The following is a 26,210-nucleotide window of genomic DNA, read 5'->3' on the forward strand; positions in this document are numbered from 1 at the left end:
CTAGAGAGTGAGAGTGAACAAAGAGAGTTTGTGCACTATAGTACCACATGTGCCACAAGTCTCACTATTTTGTACTTTTCACCCATTACCATTCAGAGAAAGAGAGAGAAAGGCAACCTCACCTTCTAGTTGGGTTTTATGCCATAAGGTTTTCCTGGATCATATATTGTGTTCATTGAGGTCATGAGTTTTATTTCAATGTTCTCTATTTTCCATATTTTATCTACGACATGCATAAGTATAACACAATAATTGATGAATCCATAAATATAAGGAAAAAGTAGCCCTTATTGTGTAGATTTCCAATTTTAGGCATAATTTTATTAGATTTGTTATGAAAAACTATCTAGTGGAATATCCATGAAAATTTACAGATCAATATTGGTGTCATATTGCATCACTCATGGATTATATTGGTGTTATATCCGCATCTTCATTACTCATTTGCATTGTATTATAATCTTCTTAACATTGTAGTGGTTATGTTTTGTGTCAAATTAACATCAAAATTGTGTTTTTTTAGGGTAAAAGTTGTGACGTGATCATTATTGGATAAGAAATCAATGCCACCAAATATTTAAGGCATGAACTAGAGCTACAAGATCCATGTCATACATAACATACTTTCTCTAGTGATCGTTGATCTTCCTACGCTTATGGATTATTACATGTCCATCATGATTTTGAAGTCCACTATATCTTGAAAGAATATATGCATACCAAAAAATATTACTTTGGCTATATAACCTTCAAGATTGGTGTGTTAGTAATGAGATGTTTTAATTTCTAGAATATTTCTTCACATTTGTCTAAGCATACAAATTTTACTATTTTTTATAATGAAGTGATCAAATAATTAATCTTGGAGAATCCTTTAATGAATCTCTTAGGTTATCCTACTAATCCATAAATGATCTTACCTCCATTACATTCATCACAACGGTCCAATCCATGATCACATTTATATTTTCTATATCTACTATGATCCCTTATTTGGAAATCACATGAAAGTAATGGGTTTTAGTTTGATATAAGTCACACTTGAATGAATTTAGCATATAACTAATGCTAAATTATAATGGTCCTCAGATGTTCAATGAGTAAGAATTTTAATCTTCCATGAGGTCCTAAAAATTTGATACCTCTCTCTATCCATGCAGATATTAGCCATTGGTTTCTGTTAGTTTTTAACTTTTCCAAAAACATTTTCAGTGCACCTAAAAAAAACTTTGGTTTGTGCCACATTGTTTAACTCGATGACCATTGACATCACTATATGGGCCTTCTACCCCATGGAATGGGCCTTTAATTTCTCATCATTGTTTCCACATATTCCTTACCACCTAACACTATGGAACTTCCATGTCATTTGACATGTGGCCTTTAGGTCATCAAATAAAAAATTTCCCCTTTTTTTTCAAAAATTCCAAAAATGCCTAGTTTTGATATTTTCCTTCGAATGCCATGGAAAAATGAAATCAAGCTTCCCTTGGCCAAATTGATCTTGCACATAGGAAATTCCACTAGTGTGCTTCCAAATTTCACCATTTTATCTCACCCTTGCACCCAAAAATTGGGAAGTTTTCTAGTTTTTTGATAATTTGACCAATTTCGTTGTGGAAATTTTGAAATTCCTCCCAATTCATCCAAATTGACCTCTAAAAGTGGTTATTTTAACTCTTACCATGCAAATTATTTATTTAGGAATTCACCCAAAAACTGGGGCATTTGCCCAATTTCACACCAAAAATATTCTTCAATTGAAATTTGGCCAATTTATAGGCCTTTTCAATTAAATAAATTTTTAAAATTAGATACAATAATTCAAATTATAATAAGAAAAAAAATTAAAATAGAATGCATGTGTATAATTAGTGACATTAAATCATGCAAAAGAGTAGCCATTTACCTTTTACAAAAGCGCAAACTAGCTATGGAGTAAGGACATTCCACCCAAGTTTAGGCACTGGTGGTCTAGGTATTTTAATAGCGAGACAACCTTGAGCTATGGCTATGGTAGTACAAGGAAAAAAATTTCCATATTCTCATCCCAAAACCCATTAACACTTAGGTTTCTCACCAAACTAGCCATCCCAATCACATGTTCTTCCCCCCCCCCCCCCACACCCCTTTAGCACACATAACTTGAGAGGGTATCCCCCTTCTCTATCATTATAGTCCCTTAGGTTGACTCCCTTTACCAGGGCTCTAGTGTAGACTAGATAGGTAAATCATTATCTAGGACACCATGGATGTTTTCTATGAAAAAATTACGCTAGTTAAACATGCCACTCATCTCTTTTTCATGTTTCTCTTACTCCATTTGGATGGCCATATGAATTTGGTATCTTGGTAGGGAAGAAGGAATGATAGAATATGCCAAAATAAGCCCTTAACTCAGCAAATGTCCACACTTTTATGTTCATGAATTCATATTGACACATGACACTCTCTTAACCACTTCCCAATTACTTGGCACAAATCCCGAAGTGGATCTCCTTTACATAATTTGAGGTATAATTATATTGGGTTGTATTGCATTATTATGGAGTCATATTCGCCCATACTCTTTTCCATTCCTTTGTCATGTAGCTAGTTGTGTATTTTATTAATAATATAAGTTACGTCAATTACCTTATATATATTGTCCCTTGGCTATATCATCAATATTTCTATCCCATATAACCAATATTTATAAATACATTACAAAATTAGGAGTATTACATGAAACTCATATTTGGGACACTTTTGCTAAATTTTCTTAACCAAAAAATGGATCTAAGGATCCCTCACTATGTTTCCATTAATCAAAAACATTTCTATCATTGATTTTCATCTACATTTGGTGCCTAGACCTATTCATGTGTATTCAACATGCTCAACATGCCCAATTTCTTTGTTCTTTACTCTTGAGTATGGGATTTCATTGGTCATATCCACAAATTCATTTTTCAATATCAAACACTTCCATATTAATACCTTTTCCATAGATTTGGGACATTTGGGTATAAATCCAACTACTCTCATACTTGTGGGAAGTTGGTAGTATAACTACCAATCGCCTTATTAATTGGTTTCTTGGAAATTGGGTTTACAATTTTTTAGCTGAAAAATCATTCTTGGCATAAGTTATTTCAATAGGAAAACATTTGTGACCTTTCACCTTTTCTAGTTCCCACTTATGGCTCATTTTTCATGTCAATGCTCACCTTGTTTGCCATTTTCATTAAAGTAAATACAATACCTATTGTTCTAGCTTTAACCCATTCCATATTTACATTCCCATATAAGAAACATTAGTATAATTTAATTACAATATTAGCAGGGAACCAAAACGGGGATGCTACACATTAGGTGTGGTGATTTGAGGTGTTTTTCTTGCAGTTTGATGCATGGAAGCTTACTTTATATCTCAAGGCTAGATTTTCCTCCCTCAACCATGTATAATTCACCACAATGGATACTTGGTTCTAAAAATGTTCTAATGACATCCATATTGAAACTTGGAAGACAAGTATCCCATAGAGAGGTCATTTGTGTTAGTTTGAGGACTCATTGATGGATCTTGAACCATGGAAGCTACTTTTTAGGAATAATGCAAAAGGATCACCACTTTAACTTGGTCAAAGTATTTAGATTGATAAGTTACATATCTTTTTCTTACAAGATATGGTCGGATTCATTTCTTTATGCTCGATGTGATCTTTTACTTCTTGAACATTTTTCTTCTTGATATGTCCTTCTATCTTGATAGTTTAAGGAGTGGTAATTCCAACCAATGCATTACAAGATATAGTTGGATTCATTTCTTCTTTCTCGATGTGATCTTTCACTTCTTGAACCTTTTTCTTCTTGATATGTCCTTCTATCTTGAGAGTTTGAGGAGTGGTAATTCTTGCCAATGCTTTACAAGATATGGTCAGATTCATTTCTTCTTTCTCTGGGGTTGGTTCCTGGTGTATATCCTCTTCTTTTGATGTTTATTGATCTTTTTCTTCCTCCTCTTCATAATCTATGTAAAATAATTTCTTCTCAACACATTTATGACCTTTAGTGCATTTTCTATCACAATTGTAACAAAGCCCTTTTTCTCTTTTTTCTTCCAATTGTTATGGTGTAAACCTTGTAGGTTGTAGAAGGCTAGGAGAATAAACACTTCCATAATTATAGTTGTGAGTGATGGGATTCCTTGTTTCCATAATTTCGCTTTCAATTTTTCTTGCCAACCTAAATTCCTTCTCCAATGAATCAGGTTCCCAAAGACAAACCTCATGATGAATGTTATCCTTTAAAGTCCCTATGAAGACATCAACCATTTTCTTCTCTCGAATATCATTTACCCTTATATTCAACTTTTGGAAGTCCTCAATCTACTCTACCATTGAACCCTTTTGTTTGAGATTTATCAATTGGCTAAATAAGGTGTTCCTCATTGTATCCTCATAATGTGCTATCATTTCCTCCATGAAAATTGACCACGTGACAAGTGATTTACAAGAACAAAGCCCTTTATACCATAAAAATTGATTCCGTTCTAAATAATTAGATGCAATACATACCTTTTGTAACAGTGGTACACCATGTAGATCAAATTATTTCTCCACTGTAGTATCCAATTTACCAGATCCTTGCCATCAAACTTCCTCATCTCGCTTTTTCTTGATTTTAGGAGCTTGATCTTGAAATGATTGTAACTCTGTACTTTTGGCTCTTTAAGTTCTGAAATTACGACCTATGGTAGCCCTCTGCGTCCTCTTTCCAATGCCACCCGTCTGATCGAAATTGGATTCTCCAATAAATATTTATGCACAATCTCCCAAGATAACCTGATTATATACCTTTTCAGAAGAGAGAACTTGTACAAAGTTCCATGTGTCACTTTTTCTACCTATGGACCTGAAATTGATACAAAGAAATCTACAGGAAGTCCTCTTTCTGTAACTTCTTACGAAACTGCAATCTGATTCTCAGACAGAAAGTTATGACGATTTTCCCAAGGTCACCTGTTTGGGATGTAATTCAGGAGCCTGCAGAAACCCTAAATTTCTTGGACTGTATCTCCACAAATATAGCGAAACAAGATCTAAAATTAGAGCCTGAGATTCAACAAGTTTTTGGCTCAAATGGGTTTTAATTTCAGAGTCTGAACCTTCATAGAAAAGAAATTATAGCTAAAATTCCACGATGACCTGTTTGAGATGAAATTTTGGGGCTTGCAAAAACCCTAACTTCCTCATATCATATCTCTGAAAATATAGCGAGACAAGATTTGAAATTTGGAACCGAGGTTCAGTACGATTTCGTCTCAAATGGGTTTTTTTTGTTAGCTTCTGAAACGTCACAGAAAAAATGTTATAGCGAAAATGTCATGATGACTTGTTTGGAGCAGCGAAACCCTAGAATCCAAAGCTCTGATACCAAATGTTATGAAACCAGCTCACAAAAATATAGAAAAGATATATGAACGCCTTATAAATAAGCCTCTTCGAGGGGCAACCTCCTTTACATTACACAAATGAACAATTCTTCGATGATACAAATGACGAGACCTCCTTTTTATATATAGGAGTCTAAGTGGTCATAATATAATCAGAGCCGACATAACAATAATAATGTAAGGGCACAATAATAACAATATGGGGACTACATGGGTACGACAATATAACAAGGGGGTTGTACTAATAACAATAAGGGGTTACACTAGTAGTATAGGGGCCTGTCAGGCCAGGAGTAACTCCAGACTTGGCAGAAAAACTGATGTGTTTATTTCATTAGGTAGCTATTGTTATATACATGAATGTGACTGATCAGTTCATCTTCTTGATGATTGTTCACATTCCACATTCACCCAATCGCAAAGGATTAGGTGTCAACATTCCCCCCCTTAATCTGAAGGGATGTTGGTGAGTCCAAGCATCGTTCTGAATCTTTCAAGTTTTTCTCTTCCAAGCGCTTTGGTGAAGATGTCTGCAATTTGCTCATTTGTGGAACAATGACAAAGATGGATTGTTTTGGCCTCAACATCATGTCGGATCAGGTGATATTTAGTATTGATGTGCTTTGTACGATCATGGAACTTTGGGTTCTTGGCCAACTTTATTGCAGAGGTGTTGTCAATCATGAGTGGAGTTGATTGTACTTGTTTTACCTACAAATCTTCAAGAATTTTCCTGAGCCACACAATTTCTTTCGTTGCTTCAGCTGCTGGCACGTATTCTGCTTCTGTTGTGGAATCTGCTGGAACTGATTGTTTGCGTGATCTCCAAGAGACAGCTCCTGATCCAAGACTCATAGCATATCCTGAAGTAGATACTCCAGTTTCTTTGTCTCCATCGAAGTCTGAATCAGAGTATCTAATCAAGCTGAAGTCGTCCACCTGTGTATACTTGATTCCAAGGTCTTGAGTTCCCTTCAAGTACCTTAGAACTCTTTTTGCAGCAGACCAATGTCCCTCACAAGGCTTTTGCATAAACCTGGAGAGGATTCCAACAGTAAATGAAATGTTTGGTCTAGTAGTAGTGAGGTAGATGAGACTTCCTATAAGCTGTCTATACTTTGTTGCATCCTCAAATTCCTTTCCTTCAATAGATGTGAGCTTTAAGTTTTGTTCCATTGGAGTAGAAAGAGGATTGCACTCTGTCATGCCAAATCTGTTTAAAAAATCTCCAATGTATTTCTTTTGAGAAAGAAATATGGATTTTGGATGTTGGGTTACTTCAATGCCAAGATAGTAATGAACATAGCCCAAATCAATCATTTCAAAACTTTTTCCTAATTCTTTCTTTATGGATGCAATATAGCTTTCATTGTTCCCTGTCAGTAAAAGATCATCTACATATACCACAAGATATACAACTGTTTTGCCAACTTTCTTGACAAATAAAGTTGCATCATCAAGATCAAAATGATTGAAGTTGAGTTTCATAAGATGCTCAGTTAGTTTTTCATACTAGGCTCACGGTGCTTGTTTGAGGCCATACAAGGACTTCACAAGTTTGCATACTTTTTGTTCATGTCCTTTCACAGCAAATCCTTCAGGCTGGGACATAAAAACATTCTCTTTTAGATCTCCATTCAAGAATGCAGTCTTTACATCCATTTGATGGACTTTCCAACCGTTCTGAGCTGCTAGTGCAAAGAGTGTCCAGATGGTGGCCCATTTTGCTATGGGGGAAAAAGTTTCCTCATAATCGACCCCTTCCTTCTGTGCAAAACCTTTTGCCACAAGCCTAGCTTTGTTCTTGTCAAGTGACCCATCAGCTTTGTACTTGTTCTTGTAGACCCACTTGCAGCCAATTGGTTTGGTTCCAAATGGAGGGTCAACCAGCTTCCAAGTGCCATTCTTTATGAGAGCATCATACTCCTTTTGCATCGCTTCTTTCCATTCATCATGAGAAGCAGCTTCTTTGAAGGAAGTTGGTTCAAAATCTATAGACAAGTTCAATTCACAATCATAAGTAACATCCATATCAACAGGTGAATTAGAGTCATCTACATCACCTCCATTTTGTCGGTTTGAATTTCTGGTTCCTGTTTTTCCAATTTCATCAGGATGAACACTTTCAAGTGTCTTTGTCAGCCACTTTGGGGGACCTTTCTGAGATGGTCCAGGCTGCTCTGTTGATTGAGTTGGGACTGAATCAAGATTGAGTCTCCCAATTCTATCAATTACATCACTTAAAGCATCATCCGTTGTTGGAGTTTCATGCAGGGGAGATTGTGTTTCAGAAGAAGATTCCACATGTTGATCTAGTATAGGAATCCCCCCTTCAAGATGTGGAATCTGATTATCAAATTCTTGAAATGATTTCGTTTTTGCGAATCTATCCAAGCAATCAAGTTTCCGCTCAACAACATTGTCAGATTTGGATGATTCAAGAAAAATGACATCTCTAGATACAACAAACTTTTTATTTACTTCATCATAGAGGCGGTATGCTTTAGAGGTTTTTGAATACCCCAGGAAGATACACTTACGACTTCTAGCACCAAGTTTGTTTCTATGTACCTTTGGTATCAAAGCATAACAGGTGGAACCAAAGATCCTGAGATGTTTTACCGAAGGAACATGTCCATACCACAATTCATAAGGAGTCTTGTTTCTTATAGCATTAGATGGACATCTATTCTTTATATATGCAGCACATAGAACAACATCAGCCCAAAACATTATCTTTACATTTTTGAAGAAAAGCATGGATCGTACCATATTCAAGATTGTTCTATTCATTCTTTCAGCTACACCATTCTGTTGGGGATTATAAGGTACAGTTGTTTGATGTTTGATCCCATGTTGGCGGAGATAGTTTTCAAATTCATTTGATGTATATTCTTTTCCATTATCAGTGCGAATAGACCCAATATGAGATTGTGCATCATTTTCAATCCATTTATGAAAATTCTTGAATGTTTGAAAAGCATCAGATTTGTTCTTCAATAAATAAACCCAACACATTCTGGTGTAATCATCAATAAATGTCATGATATATTTATTTCCATTTGCAAAAGGAACAAGCATTGGACCACATAAATCTGAATGAATGAGTTCAAGCTTCCTATGTGCTCTTGAATGTGAATCATGAAAAGACTGTTTGCTATGCTTTCCTAGAATGCAAGCATCACATTGCTTATGTTTCCTAGGAATTGTAGGCAAACTAGCAACACCATTTTTCTTCAATAAGCGGAGACTATCATAGTTTAAATGTCCAAATCTAGCATGCCATAATAAACTTGATGGAAGTGTACCTTCTTCATGATGAGAAATATATGAGAAATGTTGTGCATGAGCAAAGGTTCCTTGCAGTTTGAGAAGCCTTTCTTCTTCTATTCCCCTCATGACAAGTGAGTGGTCAGATGCTTTTCTTACCTCAAGCTTGCCATCAAACATATGAATGGAGTGACCTTGCTGGCGGATGTGGACCAAGGACAGCAAGTTTCTCTTGAGTTGTGGGAGATATAGAACATGATCCAGAAGAAAGTCTGGAAGACCAGGCAGTTTAAGCCTGATTGTGCCAAGCCCTGATGGCTTGATTTTTGACTGATCTGCAAAGTATACTGCTCCATCAACATTGTCAGTGAAATCTTCAAAAAAATCTTTCCTATGAGTCATATGACAGGTTGCTCCTGAATCAAGCAACCAATCATTTTTCGAAGAAGCAAGTGAAGCATTAAACAAATTTTCATTTACTCCAATGTTACATTGTGCCTCAATATAGTGAGCGGATTCAGGTGCTTTACCTTTGTCTGTATCATCAGTTTTACCTTTCTGCTGGTTTCTTTTCTGCTCAATTTTGTCCCATGGTAGCTTGCATGTAGAAGCATCATGTGATCCATTTCGTTTGCAGCGAATGCAATGCAGATATGCCTTTTCTCCTTGAGAATGTCTGCCCCCCCTGCCTCTTAAATATCTTCCTCTTCCTCTTCGTCCACCTCTTCCTCTTGTAGAGTCTTGAGCAGGATGCTTTTCTTTATGAGCAAGGCACACAGTCTCTTCAGAAGATTCAGGGACTGTCTTCTTTCCAAAGGCTTTCTCTCTTTCAGCAAACTTTTTCACAAGAGAGTCAAAGGTTATATCTTTAAGATTTCCATTTGCTTGTAAAGACTCAAGATAATTGGAGTAAGTAGGATAGAGTGCCTTGAGAAAAGTAATAAGAGGGATATTCAGTTCAACCTTAGTGGATTTGATATCATGCATTATGGATTTTACTTCAGATGCAAGAGCAAGAGGATCATTATTTTTTAGTTCAAGAGTGAAGAGTTTAATCATGAGCTGAACAACTTCAAGTGCAGAATGTGAGTCATAAAGTTCTTTCAGCTTTTGTAAAGCTTCAAAGGCAGTTGAATATGATGAAATATGGCGACTTACTTCTTCATTTACAGATGTTGCGATTAATGCATAGGCTTTGCTGTTCTTGTTTTCCCAAATTACGAGCTCTTTGTCTGATGTAGGTTGTACTAGGTCATTGTCTCCTTCTTCGACACACACTCCCTTCCACAACTCATTGAAGATGAGGGTGTGTTTTATCATCCGGGACCATTCAGGATAGTTCTCCTTGCCAGTGAGAACTATTCCTACCATAGAGATGATTGAATGCATTCTGTAAAAAAAATACTTCTACTGCTGATATACAGTGAAATTGTACTCAAAAGGGCAAAAAAAAAATTCAAACACTTTTATGTACTGTTTCTTCAAATCCCTCCGAGGATAATGTATCCACTATATTCCATATCTACAAACTCAGTTCATAACTCATTCAAATGAAAACCATAATATATATATATATATATATATATATATATATATATATATATATATATATAGACTAGTTAATATAACCACAATGCACATATATATATACTGATCAATATAGCACACAGCTTTAGCGCACATATAAATCACTGCTTTAATATAGCCACAGCAACACGCATTAATTCAGCACTCTATCTCAAATAAAAAAAACACCGCACAATAGCCATGTTTCAACGCATCAATCAAGCACCATTATCTTAGCAAAGAGGAGCACCGCACGATAGCCATGTTTCAACGCATCAGCAAAAACAGCGCATCAATCAAGCACCATTATCTTAGCAAAGAGGAGCACCGCACGATAGCCATGTTTCAACGCATCAGCAAAAACAGCGCATCAATCTTTTCACATTCCCACGCAGTGGAGTCCCAGCTTCGGTCATTCAAAGGTAAAAGAAGTTTTCAGGCTTCATTCGTGGGCCATAAGTTTATGCACAATATTCAGTCCAAAATGGAGCATTTTATGCACAATATACAGTCCAAATTTTGCAAATATACAGTAAATTATACAGGCCAGTTCACAACCTACTAAAAGGGAAAAGAGCTCTTGAACTGTAGGGTTTATTCCAAATTATAATACCCCCTACGGCTGTATGGGAAATGGGTATCAGAGAAGGGAATTCTTCTGGATACCTTTGGAGAAGTTATGCATTAGAGTTGCCATCTAAATGCCAGAAAAAAAATAGAGAAACGTTGGATAACATGCCTTCTTCTTTTTTTTGGCAAATCCGTCTCCGAAACGTCTGGTTGTTGCATTCAATGAAATAATTTGAGTGTAGGGAGGAGTAATGTCTTCAAGCAGAGACCTCTTCGGTGGAAAATGCAAGCAATTTCACGCTTACGGAATGGCTCGCAAGCTTCAGGCCGAGTTCACGCCGCAGAAATGCAGGAAACAGACCTTCCTCTCGCGTAGTCTTTTCGATAGGATTACGTTACAGGCACCAATGCATACCATGTCTGCCATGGACTGAGGCAGAGCAGCGATATGTCTGGTGAGGCAATGGACAGAGGCAGAGTAGCACTCAGCACAGAGGCAGAGGCAAACTATTTCAGGACAGAGGCAGTGGCGGTGCTCACGACAGAGGGAGTTACGACTATTTTTAGAACCTGGGACCTGTGCTCTGATACCATGTCAGGCCAAGAGTAACTCCAGACTTGGCAGAAAAACTGATGTGTGTATTTCATTAGGTAGCTATTGTTATATACATGAATGTGACCAACATGGACAATTTCAGTTGCTTTTACTTGAGATGGTTTGTGTTTTTATAATTTTTTTAGATGGTTTGTTAGAGTAAAAGTTTGAGTTGTGTATCTCTGAAATCTGGGAGCTCTCCAAGTTTAGGGTGCTTAATAAATTTATGTGGTCAAAAATGCATTTTAAACAATTAAAAAATAAAAAAAAATCTCACCCATAACTATATTGATGGAATCCAACCAAAAGAATAAAATGTAGAATAGTTAGACAACACCTTTATTATAAAGTTATAATAATCATTTCAAAAAATAAAAAATAAATAAATAAATAAATAAACAAACAAATAAATAAATGGGGTAGCCGACTTCTCAAAAAAATTGAGAGCCGACCTTCCCCTCTTTTCCCTCCTCATTTCTATTTAAACCCTAATAGTCTGCTCTTCTTCTATCAAGCATTCATGTTGTCCTGATGATGGATCCCGGTTGGGATTCGAAACGTTGGCAGAAAATGGTTCTTACTGTGGATTCTCCGGTGACTAAGTTGAAAATAGACAACACCTTCTTGTAGTGTTTGATATTAAGGAGGTGCTTTTCTATCTCCAATGCATGCGTATAGTGCTTTGCCAATTGTTGATAACAATATTATGTTTAATGACCTTATAATTATTCCACTAGAATGCCTTGCTAGTGACCATGTCCAAGTTTCCTCAATTTCCCTTTTGACTAGCAAAATTCATGCCTAAATCTTCATGCTTCCCTAAGAATGCAATAGTAGTTATGTGTCATTTTTCCTCCTCCATTGTCCATCTAAGATTTATTATAAGGTCCTACAAACCTTGTGGGTCACATAAGGAAGTTAATGTTGAAGACGAAAGTCACGTGAAACCTTTCAAAAATTACATAAAGATTTATTTTGGTGGCTAAATTCAAGGATGAGTGCTCTACAAGCTATCATTCAAGCTAGTTTACCTAGACTCATTTAGATATTTCCATGATAAATGGAACAAAATTTAAACTTGTAAAAGGTTGACAAAGATTCTAGGTAGGATGATTGACTAGAGATATCCTTTGAATTAAGGTATTACATATAATGATGAGGATGATTAGACATATGAATTTTTCCCTTCTAGTCCATCTCATTCATGAGGCATGACATGTGGATAGGCATGGCATGTGGATGGAGGGCCCTCCTCCCTTCAATATATTAGAGTTGCAATGTTAAATAACATTGGGACATGTACTCTTATGTAGGAATTTCATTTGCCTAGTTGTAACTTATTTCTTTATTCACATTGGGAACCACTTATCTATTATAAATAGGATTGATGTATTGTAAATTTATAATCGATGAAAATACCTTTATTCATTTTCTTCAATATTATATCTACTTAAGAATGAGATGCATTTTCATTTGGTAGAGTGATCCTTGGTGTTTTTAATACATCTAGATGGTATTAGAGAAAATAAACAAGCCTCTTGTTTCTCTTTTTTTTAAGATATTTGTGAGCAATTTATAGTTCTATTTCTTAGAGTTAGTAGGAAGAAAGTTTCTAAAAAATCTCATTGTTTTTAGGAGAATTCAATGTGAATGTTGAGGTATTGGTGTATCTATTATTTCAAGCCTCTTCCCAAAAGATTCTAGGTCATGCATTTAGGTTGTATTCTCCTTGGCGTTTTCTTGAAACTATGCATGAAGGGTTGAGTTTTTCATTATTGATCATCTATAAAAGCCTTTCCATATCTTACACTAATCTAAGTGGCACTAGATCTTGGTTTTTTTACATCTTTCAATAAAATCAATGGCACAAATTCACTAGTGTATCTAGATCCATGGTTAAAGTTTTTTAGTGATCTGAGTTTTCCCAACACCTTCTATTACATGGGATCGAAGGAATCTTTCCAATTCACCAATTACCTAGATCAATGGTTACAATGATATTAGTTTAACTGTTAGGCCCCTATACTACTAGTGTAACCCCTTATTGTTATTAGTATAACCCACTTATTATATTGATGTACCCATGTAGTGCCCATATTGTTACTATTGTGCCCCATAGAAGCCCACTATTGTTATTATTGTGCCCTTACATTATTATTGTTATGTCGGCTCTGATTATGTTATAACCCCTTAGACTCCTATATATAGAAAGGAGGTCTTTTCATTTGTATCATCGAAGAATTCTTCATTTATGTAATGTAAAGGAGGTTGCCCCCTCGAAGAGGCTGAATTCTAATGTGTGGATCTCTCTTTTCTATCTTTTTGTGAGCTAGTTTCATAACATTTGGTATCAGAGCTTTGGATTCTAGGGTTTCGCTGCTCCAAACAGGTCATCGTGGCATTTTCGCTATAACTTTTTTCTGTGACGTTTCAGAAGTTGCAAAAAAAACCCATTTTAGAAGAAATCGCGCTAAACCTTGGGTCCGAATTTCAGAGCTTTTCACGTGATATTTGCGGAGATATGATCTAAGGAAGTTGGTCTTTTGCAGACTCTTGAATTACATTCAAAACAGGTGACCTGGGGAAAATCATCATAACTTTCTCTCTGGGGATCGGATTGAAATTTCGTAAGAAGGTACAGAAAGAGGATGGACTTTAGTTTCTTGTATGCATTTTTTAGATCCAAAGGTTGAAACAGTGACACGTGGCACTTCGTATAATTTCGCTCTTCTGGAAAGGTCTATAATCAGGTCATCTTGGGAGATTGTGCATAACTCTTTCTTAGTGAATCCAATTTGAATAAGACTGGTGGCATTGGAAAGAGGACACAGAGGGCTACTACAGTTCACAATTTCAGAACTTAAAGATCTGAAAGTACAAAGTTACAGTCGTTTCAAGGTCGAGCTCCGAAAATCAAGAAAAAGAAAGATGAGGAAGTTTGATGGCAAGGATCTGGTAAATTGGATACTTCAGATGGAGCAATATTTTGATCTACATGGTGTACAACTATTACAAAAGGTATGTATTGCATCTTCATATTTAGAACCAGATCAATTATTATGGTATGAAGGGCTTTGTTCTCGTAAAAAACTTGTTACGTGGTCAATTTTCACGGAGGAAATGATAGCACATTATGAGGATACAAAGAGCAACACCTTCTTTAGAGAAACACCACAACAAGTGGAAAGAGTAAAAGGGCTTTGTGACATAATGGAAAGAAAAATTATGGAAACCAGGAAGCATACCCCTCACAACTATAAAGATGCAAGTGTTGTTTCTCCCAGCCTTCCACAACCTACAAGGGTTACACCACAGCAATTGGAAGAAAAAAGAGAAAAAGGGCTTTGTTACAATTGTGATAGCAAATGCACTAAAGGTCATAGGTGTGCTGAGAAGAAATTATTTTACATAGAATATGAAGAGGAGGAAGAAAAGGATCAAGAAATATCAAAAGAAGAGGATATACGCCAGGACACCACCCCAGAGAAAGAAGAAATGAATCAGACCATATCTTGTAAAGCATTGGCAAGAATTACCACTCCTCAAACTCTCAAGATAGAAGGACATATCAAGAAGAAAAAGGTGCAAGAAGTGAAAGATCACATCGAGAAAGAAGAAATGAATCCAACCATATCTTGTAATTCAATGGACGAAATTACCACTCCTCAAACTATCAAGATAGAAGGACACATCAATAAGAAAAATGTTCAAGAAGTGAAAGATCACATCGAGCATCAAGAAATGAATCCGACCATATCTTGTAAAGGACTGGAAGAAATTACCACTCCTAAAAAGATAGAAGGACATATCAAGAAGAAAAAGGTTCAAGCAGAGAAAGATCACATCGAGCATCAACAACAACTTCTCCAAGTTTTAAAGGATAACACCACTTCGGTGCAAAATCAAACGAAACAACAGGTAGATCAACATCGTAGTGAAAAATGTTTTGATGTAGGTGATTGGGTATTTTTACTGCTACATCTCAAGCAAGCTATTTATGAGAAGGAAATGTTGGCAATACTACATGCACTTAAAAAATGGCGACCTTACCGAATGGGAAGACTCTTCAAGGATGAGGATGTGGAAGCATTATTTTGTGCTATTTATATTATCCAACCAGATTGGATAAACGAAGCAAGGGATGAATGGAAGAAGGACGAAGAAGTATGGCCACTTATTCAAAAGTTGCAAAAGATCCCAATTCAAGCAATATTGCCAGAAATTGAAGAGGAAGGAAAAATCATATTGGAACCTAGAGCAGTCACAGAAACAAGAACCCGACAGCTACGAAATCGATCAATTTCAGAGTATCTCATCAAGTGGAAGAACTTACCCGCTGAATATTCCACATGGGAGGACAAGAATTTTATACAGAAGCATCAAGAACTACTCAAGCATTGAGGACAACGCTTTTTGAAGGAGAGGGGCATGTTAGGCCCCTATATTACTAGTGTAACCCCTTATTGTTATTAGTATAACCCACTCATTATATTGATGTACCCATGTAGTGCCCATATTGTTTCTATTGTGCCCCATAGAAGCCCACTATTGTTATCATTGTGCCCTTACATTATTATTGTTATGTCGGCTCTGATTATGTTATAACCCCTTAGACTCCTATATATAGAAAGGAGGTCTTTTCATTTGTATCATCGAAGAATTCTTCATTTATGTAATGTAAAGGAGGTTTCCCCCTCGAAGAGGCTGAATTCTAATGCGTGGATATCTCTTTTCTATCTTTTTGTGAGCTAGTTTCATAACATTAACCATTGTGGATTATGGTTTGGATCTGGGCTAAGTTACAAACCCTCTATATTATTGATAGACTCTAGAGATCATTTTTGCAACAACCCTCGCTTATGTTGGTTGTATTTTTTCTGATGGTAGTCTCTTAATATTGAACCCCATTGTGTTGGGCCTAGCTAGGTTGAGAATGAGTAGCCCTTACTATATGAAAATTCACCTGGTTGTGATCATAAATTTGAGCATTCTTCTCAAAATCTTGGGCATGCTCTATAATTTCCTATGGGAAAATGTAATCCTCTAGCAAGATGTGGAAAATAAGCATTTTGGACTAGCGAGAAAAGAGACTTGCAATAATCTTATGGTTTACAACATCAATGCTTTTTGGGTATTGTGAATTTGTTTCAAGAAAACAAAGTCTTTTGCACCATGTGATCTCAACAAAAGCAACCCTTCTCTAATAGATTCCAAAATTGGTAAGGGATCTATTAACCTAGGTTCAATTTTTTTGGTGGGCACATAACCAATGTAGGTTTTAACCCCGTACAAAAATTACCTACATATGAATTCTAAAACACAGAAAATAAACAATAACGAGAGCATAACACATAAAACAAATATACACAGAGATTTTCCCGTGGATCCCAAAATCGGGACTACCAGATTGATTTTTCATTATGTTCCTTTCAATGTTACAATACATATATATAAATGCCTAAGCATCCAATACCATGGACCAAAAACCATCGCCCAAAACCATGTGCGAAAACCATGCACAAAACCATAGGTAGGTCCACCCACCTAATATAGGGTCCAAAAAAATAATTTCCCAGAGGCACTACCCCGGACCCTGTAGACGAGGACTAACCAAACCCCTCATACAAGGGGAGCTACCCCCCCCCCCCTGTTGCGCAGTCGATGCAACGAAGGGGGGGCTTTGCCCCCCTCTAACCCCCTGGTTTCACTATGGGAGCTAGTTATGGAAAGAATATTACACAACCCAACATTCTCCCACTTGTTTTATTTCCACAGGGGGCCATGGGAGAGCTTAGTCATTTATCCAGCCCTGTAATGCCCATAGTTTCTCTACACCAAGAGTACTTCTCAGAGCTCACAGATTTTGTTAATGCATCTACAGTATTCTTCAAAGTGTCCACCTTTACTAGCAACACATTTTTGTCTTCTATCATATCCCTTACAAAGTGATAATGAACATCAATGTGCTTTGTCTTTGAATGATAAGTAGGGTTCTTTGCCAAGAAAATTGCACTTTGGCTGTCACAATCTATTCTTATAGCTCCTTGTACTAACCCCATACTTGAACACAATCTCTGCAACCAAACTGATTCCTTGCTTGCATGAGTATCTATCATGTATTCTGCATCTGTAGTTGATAGTGCCACTACAGATTGTTTCTTACTCATCCAACTCACTTCACCTCCAAATAGGTTAAACACATACCCACTTGTAGATCTTCTTTGATCTAGATCTCCAACCCAGTCTGCATCAAAAAAGCCATGAATATTCAAAGCTCTGTCCAATCCTAGTCTTCCTTGGTAGCACAAATAATAATCACTAGTGCCACACAAATACTTGAAAACCTGCTTCACTATTGTCCAATTCTCCTTCCTTGGTTTTGACATAAACCTACTCAATACTCCCACTACATGTACAATGTCTGGTCTAGTACAGACCATCCCATACATCAGGCTACCGACTACACTTGCATATGGAACACGAGACATGTCCCCTTCCTCTTCTTGTGTCTTCTGTTCAACAGATAACTTTACACCTATATGAATAGCAACCTTCACTGGTTTACTATCATGCATATTAAATCTTTGCAGTATTTCCTCAACATACTTCCTCTGGTTTAACCAGAGCTTCCTCTTTACCTGATCTATTTTAGTTTCCATGCCCAAAATATAGTTTGCAGCACCAAGATCTTTCATGTCGAATTTGGAGGAAAATTGGGTCTTCAAATCTTGGATAATTTCTTTGTCATTTACAACCAGCAACATATCATCCTCATACAAGACCAGATAAATAACACGGTCACCAATTAATTTAAAATACACATAGTGATATGCTTTTCTTCTGGTGAAGCCAAGTCCCCGTATAAATGTATCAAATTTCTAATACCACATCCTCGGTCACTGTTTTAACCCATACAAAGACTTCTTTAACTTGCATACCAGTTCTTTCTTTCCCTTCACCACAAATCCTTCAGGTTACTTCATGTTCCTCTTCCAGATCCCCGTGAAGAAATGTTGTCTTCACATCCATCTTTTCTACCTCAAAATCAAAAGCATCAGCAATAGATAAAAGTAATCTAATAGAAGCTACCTTGGCAATAGGAGAAACAATATCACCACAATCAATTCCCGACACCTGAGAATAACCTTTTGCTACCAAACGAGCTTTGTATTTCTCCACCTTTCCTTTTGCATTTGTCTTCTTGAACACCCATTTGTTTCCAATGGGTTTCCTTCCAGCCGGCAACTCCACCATATCCCAAGCCTCATTTTTGTGCAAAGATGCCATTTCATCAACCATGGCCTCTTTCCAAAGTTTTCCATCCTCTGAATCTACTGTTGGCATTATGATGTATGTGTTATACTTGATGGCAACCCAATTGTAGCAGAACAACTCACTTGTATATGGTAATGAGATGAATCTACATGAGAGATATCAGATGTAACAGAATGCATGGCAGATGTGTTTACAGATGTGACAAAATGCAAGGTAGTTCAAAGGAATCATTTTAGAAGTAATATGGAAAATTACAGTGTAACAAGTCTATTCAGAGGTAACAGGGCACTGGTACAGAAGAACAAGAAGATGGAACTAAGGTCTACTGATCATAATAAAGAAGGTAAAGGAAAAGGTTGATGTAAAGCAGCTTAAGAAGTATACGCAAGTCCACTTAGTCAAAAAAATTTATACACGCTGGTCCACAGAACAAAAAGCGCGTATGCATATACACGCACTTTCACAGAAGGAAAAGTGCGTATGGGATGGAAAATCAAGGTTTTGGTCCAAGGTATTGGTCCGAGGTATATGGCCCAAGGTATTTGGTCTGAGGTATTGGTCTAAGGTATTTGGTCCAAGGTATTGGTCCTAAGTGGTTTTGGCCCAAGGTATTGAGAAAGGCCTAAAACTATATAAGAAGGAGAAGATCATTAGGCCAAGTGTGCAAGTAATGAATATCTTATGAAGAGAGAGATCAAAAGCAAATATGCATGTTATGGGTTTATGGCGCCTTTTTTGATCTGAACTAAGGATGAGACTTAGCGGTTGATGGGGATGAGATCTAATGATGGATCAGGATCATGAGACCTAAAACGAATTATTATTATATGGTTTGATCATGGATAGTTTATATCTAAATGCTCACGCATGCTTTTCATTGTAAATATTCTGATTTGGGTATGTCTGAAGTCCGGAGGTGCAGTGGAGTTATGAAGTAAGTATTTGCAGATCTGTACACTGGTTCGCTTTGGTGAAGGTGCGTATACATGCTGGTTCGACTCTTCCAAGTAGCGTATGCAAAAGAAAAGCTAGATGTTCAAGGATGACTGATCTATCATATCAGTGTTGCTGTTTTATTGTTGTCTATCAATGAAGTCTTCTTAGATCTGAATGTAAAACTGAATGAATTAGGAGTTTGATATTTGATAGATTGATTGCATAAGTAAAAAGAAGTGATCTTTGTTGTTGCCTGTGTAAAGCTCTGTAAGTTGACAATAGATGTTGAGTATATTGTTGGTGGTACAGAATTGATTCAAAAGTTTATGTTTGCAGTAGCGTTGGAGGTATACGCAAGTTTGATTAACGGAAGTAGCGTATACACATAGTTTGGGTTCAGCCAAGTAGTGTATACAGTCTGATGCATGGTTTCTAAGGTTACAGCTAGTTCTGAATGATGATGCAAGTTTATGGGTTCAACACAGTGTTCTGGTGATAGTGATTTGATTGTTAACTGCATGTTGGTTAATGAAGTTTGAGTTTCTAAATTTCTGGTGGGTTATTGATGAGCCCAGGTCTTCATATGTCTTGATATGTGCCAGGAGCATCCAGTCTGAAAATTCATGAAACGTGGTCCCTGGTGGATCAGTGGAGTTGTTCTGTAGGCTGGCACCTATGTACTAGTAAACATATTAGCTAGTAGAAGAGCTAGGGGGTTGTAGCTCCCTTCCAGTAGAAGCTGGAGAATGAGAGAAGGGTGTAACCTTCTACAGGTAGAATCCTACGTACTGGTATGATTCTACACCAGTACAAGATTGTAAATGGATTTTCTTATTATTAAACGAAGACGGAGACGACAGCAGCAAGTGGTTTTCACCCACATTGGGTTTCCACCTTAAATATTGGTGTTCATGTGTGTTGCTTATGTGTGATGCTTTATTATGTTTTAACTGCACTGTCTAATAAGTTACTGATATACTAGTTTAATATCAACACATGATAAATAGTCTAAATCACAAGTTCTCTGTATATACGCTAGTTTCTCTAATCACAGTTGTGTGTACACACTAGTTCACTTCACTGAAGTAGCGTATATAAATATGTTTGAGAAATAAAATTATTGATCTGATAATACTGATTCACCCCCCCTCATAGTATTATTTCCAACATCTACTACTTCCTTCACAGTTCTGGGATCATCATCAGTAATAGATAAAGAAAAATTTGAATAGAAACCATATGGATTATATCTTTCTGGTTTCCTTCTTTCTCAAGCTGATCTTATCACAACCAGAGTTTGTGGCTCTTCATCTTCTGATTCCTCTTCTACTGTAGTGTCTTATTCTTCCTCCTTTAGCTCAAACTCTATTTTCTCAAGTTCCTTTGGTTGGAATTCATGTTTAATAACATATTTCACCTCTCTAAACACCACATCTTGACTGTACACAACCTTCCTTGTTACTAGGTTCCAAATTTTATAACCCTTTAAACCATCCTTATACCCAATAAAGATGCACTTTTCAGATTTACTATCCAACTTTTTTCTTTTCTCCTTTGGAACATGCACATATGCATCACATCCAAATACCCTCAGATGTGAAATAGAGGGTTTATTACTAGTCCATACCTCTTGTGGAGTCTTATCCTCCAATGCTAATGAAGGTGATCTGGTCACCAGGTAACATGTAGTCTCCACTGCCTCTCCCTAGAATTCTTGTCCTAACCCAACACCACTGAACATGCTTCTTGCCCTTTCCATCAACGTCTTGTTCATTATTTCTGTAACTCCATTTTGCTCAGGTGTGTATGGAGTAGTCTTTTGCTGTGCTATACCACACTTCTTACAAAATTCTTCAAATTCCTTCTTACAAAACTCTCCACCATTATCTATCCTCATCACCTTTATCTTCTTCTCTGTCTAGTTTTCCACCAGAGCCTTAAATTCTTTAAACCTGTCAAAGACTTCAGATTTCTTCTTAAGGAAATATATCCATGTCTTCCTTGAGAAGTCATCTATAAATGATACATAGTACACAGACTTACCAAGTGATGGAACCTTCATAGGTCCAAACACATCACTGTGTACAAGCTCTAATATTTGTTCGCCCTCTTACCACCAAAGAGGAAACTCACCTGATTCAGCTTCCCATATACAAAATTTTCACCGAAATCAAAATCCAGAGAGCTATTAGTCATACCTTCTACCATACCTTTACCATGAAGTATTTGAAGGCCCTTCTCTCCAATATGTCCAAGCCTTTGATGCCATAGCATGGTCTTTTCTCTAGAGACCACTAGATTTTCTGCTCCACTTTCAGGAACCATAGAACTATTGCACCCATCAACAACAGTGCTACCTTACAGCTTGTACAGAGTTCCAACCTAACTCCCCGCATCAATACCAGTGCTCCCCAAACCACCTTGCAAGTATCCTTCTCGAACACTATTTTTACACCTGCGTCATCTAGCTTGCTTACAGAATCAGATTTCTGGCCAATGCAGGAATATGCAGAACACCTAGAAGTGTTCTAATCCTTCCACCTTGCAAATTCAACATAACTTTTCCACAACCAATGATTTTAGCCTTTTTTTCATCCCCCAAGAAGACATCAACACCATCATATTTCTCATACTCATAGAACCACTCTCTATGGGGAGTGAAGTGAAAGGATGCACCTGAGTCAATCAACCATGCCTCATGATCTACATGTGTACTTGAAGAAGCCAAGTACACATCCCCACCTTCATCTAAGGTGGTTTTCACCTCTGCAGAATGAGCATCATCAGATCCCTTTCCTTTGTCAGGAGCTTTAGATTTACAGTCCCTTTTGTAGTGCCCTTCCTTTCCACATTTCTAGCACACCTTTACAGGTTTTCCTGGAGATTTAGATCTCCCTCTAGATTTATATCTCCCACTCGATGACTTATTTTTGTTTTTGTTCTGGGACCTTCCTTGTACAGACAAGGCATCACCATTCGGCTCTCCATATTTTTCTATCTCATCTCCCCGTCAGCAAGGATGAGACTATTTCATCAAATTTCAAGGCAGCTGCATTGCTACCTATTATAATAACCAAACTATCCCACGAATCTGGTAGAGAACACAACAAACTGATGCACTTATCTTCATGTGAAATTTTAATATCAATAGATAATAACTGACTTACCACAGTATTAAATGTGTTCAGATGCTCTGTCAATGAGTCTCCATCTTTCATCCTCATGTTATACAGCTTTTTCCATAGGAACAGTTTATTCACCAAAGACTTAGATTGGTACAAAGTCCCTAACTTGTCCCACAAAGCCTTCATCGTAGCTTCCCCTAATACATTCAGCAATACTGAATCTGAGACACACAATCGTATTGTGCTCTTTGCCTTTCGATCCAACTTCTTCCCTTCTTCATTAGACACTCTCGTTGGTTTACTACCCAGATCTACCGTGATCCACTGATCTTTATCCACCAACAGATCATCCATCTTGAGTTTCCACAACTCAAAACTCTGACCATTAAATTTCTTGATCTATCTTTCAACTGCTCGCCATCTTCTTTCACCACCAGAATCGATCCCGCAGATCTCCCACTGAACAGGGTCTACCACAGGCCTGAGTGAAACCCCTCAACAACAAAGGCGTCCCCTTGAAGCCAAAACAACTATGATACCAAATGTAGGTTTTAACTCCGTACAGAAATTACCTACATACGAATTTTAAAACACATAAAATAAACAATAGCGAGAGCATAACACATAAAACAAATATACACAAAGATTTTCCCATGGATCCCAAAACCGGGACTACCAAATTGTTTTTCATTATGTTCCTTTCAATGTTACAATACAAATATATATACATGCTGAAGAATCCAATACCATGGATCGAAAACCATCGTGCCCAAAACCATTTGCGAAAACCATGCACAAAACCATAAGTAGGTCCGCCCACCTAATATAGGGTCCAAAAAAAAAAATTCGCCGGGGTGTTGCCCTGGACCCCGTAGAGGGGGGCTAACCACCCCCCTCAAACCCCCCATACAAGGGGGGTTACCACCCCACTGCTACATAGTTGGTGCAACGAAGGGGGCGCTCTGCCCCCCCTCTAACCCCCTGGTTTAACTAGGGGAGCTAGTCGTGGAAAGAATATAACACAACCCAACAAGTTGTATTGCTTCTTATGGTAGTCTCTCAATCTTGAACCCCATTGTGTTGGGCCTAGGTAGGTTGAGAATGAGTGTCCCTTACTATATGAAAATTCACCTGGTTGTGATCATAAATTTGAGCATTCTTCTCAAATTCTTGGGCATGCTCTATAATTTCCTATAAGAAAATGTAATCCTCTAGCTAGATGTGGAAAATAAGAATTTTGGACTAAAGAGACAAGAGGCTTGCAATAATCTTATGGTTTACATCATCAATGCTTTGGGGGATTGTGAATTTGTTTCAAGAAAACAAAGTCTTTTTCATCATGCGATCTCAAAACAAAAGCAACCCTTCTCTAATAGATTCCAAAATTGGCAAGGGATCTATTAACCTAGGTTCAATTTTTTTTTTCAAATTTTACCAAGACATGCTCTTGCTTTTCCTAAATTAATTTAAAGTTTTTTTATTTTTGGGAGTAGAGATATTTTAGTTTTGGGAAAAAAATGTTTTAGTTAAAAGAAAATGATCTACAAATTCAACTGAAGGGTTTTATGGAAAAAAAAAATAAAAAAAAAAATTAAAAAAATTAGATATGCATATTCATTGTGTAAGGATTCTTTTTCTAGATAAAGTCTATTGAAATATAACAAATAGTGTATTGGTTACAAATTTGGCATTGGAAATATTTTAATAAACATTTTTTGATAAAAATGGAGGAGCCAAGGACCATCTATTATATCACCTTTGAAAGGGACTACAAAGGTAAAGTAGAGGAGGACCACATAAGGCACCAACAAGAGGTTCTGAAGCTTTTGAATGACAACTTGGTTATAGCAAAAAATAAGATGAAGAACAAGTCTATGAACATCGTAGTGAAGGGAATTTGAAGTGGGGGGTGGGGTTTTCTTAAGGCTACAACCATATAAACAAATTCCCCTTTAGCAATAAAACAAGGATAATGAATTAGAAACCAAGTATTATGACCCCTACAAGGCATTGTATGGGAATAGAAGTATGGATTACAAATTGGAAATGGCTACATCATCATGTGTACATCCATTCTTCCATTTTTTTTCTTAAAGAAGGCAATGGATGACAAGGCCCCAGTCCAAACTATTTTACCAAAGATTAATGAAGAAGCGAAAAGCATACTACAAATAGAAAAAATCCTTGAAAGGTATACGAAACTATGAAATTGAGAAATTACATAGTAACTCATCAAATTGATACACCTAAAAGTGGAAAACGAGACATCCTAAGATGAACCCTTCACGTAGAAACACATGTAGTTAGTCAAGTGTTGAAGAGAAGACATGTTTGAGGTGAAATTTCATGTTAAGTGTTATAGACATTTTTGGGCACTACAACCCCAAGCATGAAATGTCCATAAACCAAGGGCTCCTAAGTCCCTAAAAGTGTTGTTCTAACCCCTAAAGGAACAAGGTCAACAGATTACAGCTTCTCCCAGAAGTTATCCATGAAAAACTGCTCAGAATTGGTCAAAACAGGATCATTTCAGCTGCTCCACTGGCCAAGTGCGTTGCATCTCACCTAAATACACTGTGTGGGTGCGTTGCATTTCAAAAAGCCCTTCTATGGGGTGCGATGGGCGAGAAATGACAAATGGCAGTGTCATTCCGCGAGGTGGAGAGGCAATGGAAGCTTCCAGAAACTTCTCCTGTGACACTTGCCTCTCTGAATTCGACCAAGGATGAGTAAGAGATCATCAATCTCCAAGTGGAAGCAAGAACTATCAGAGGGAAGACACTAATCAAATCATAAGCTGACTCATCTCCATTACAGATATCTATATATGGATCCCTCATCCCAGAGATCCACAGGCTGGAATTTTGCATATTGTAAGGAATTGTTGTTGGTTTCTTGAGACAAACATCAGATTGTTGGGTGATCTAAGCTTTGTATGAGGTGAAGAGGGGCTTCCTTGCTAAGAGGTTGATGCTGGGTCAGAACAACTGGTTGTAACTCCTCTTGGCTCTTTCTTGTTTATCAATAAAAGCTATTCAAGTTTTCCTCCATGCTCTTGTGTCATTTATGTTTGCTGCATTTGTATGGTCAATTTACATCTGATCCTAGATTGTTTATGATTATAGATCCATGTCTTTGTATAGTGCTATGCTACTGTGATCTTACAGGTACTTTGTGAAGCTAGGCGTGCAAGGGAGCAGGTAGCGAAAGACTATCAAAGAAGAGAGGAATCAAATCAGGAGATTAGCGCAAGACAGAGGTTGGTCTTCTTGTTCTTCTCTATTTGTAATTCATAAAGGAAAAATGAAAGTAGCTTTTCTCTGTTTGTTTCTAAGGCATCTGTCACACCTTAGTGGGATAGAGCAGTTCTATATAGACACTTTTCCCTGTAACAAAATGGCGACTCCGCTAGGGAATAATTAGTTTGTTTGTTTAT

This window comes from Pinus tabuliformis, chromosome 6 (genome assembly GCF_031772625.1).
Source record: "Pinus tabuliformis cultivar Carrire ecotype Pingquan chromosome 6, CPIR1, whole genome shotgun sequence".
Lineage (NCBI taxonomy): Eukaryota > Viridiplantae > Streptophyta > Pinopsida > Pinales > Pinaceae > Pinus > Pinus tabuliformis.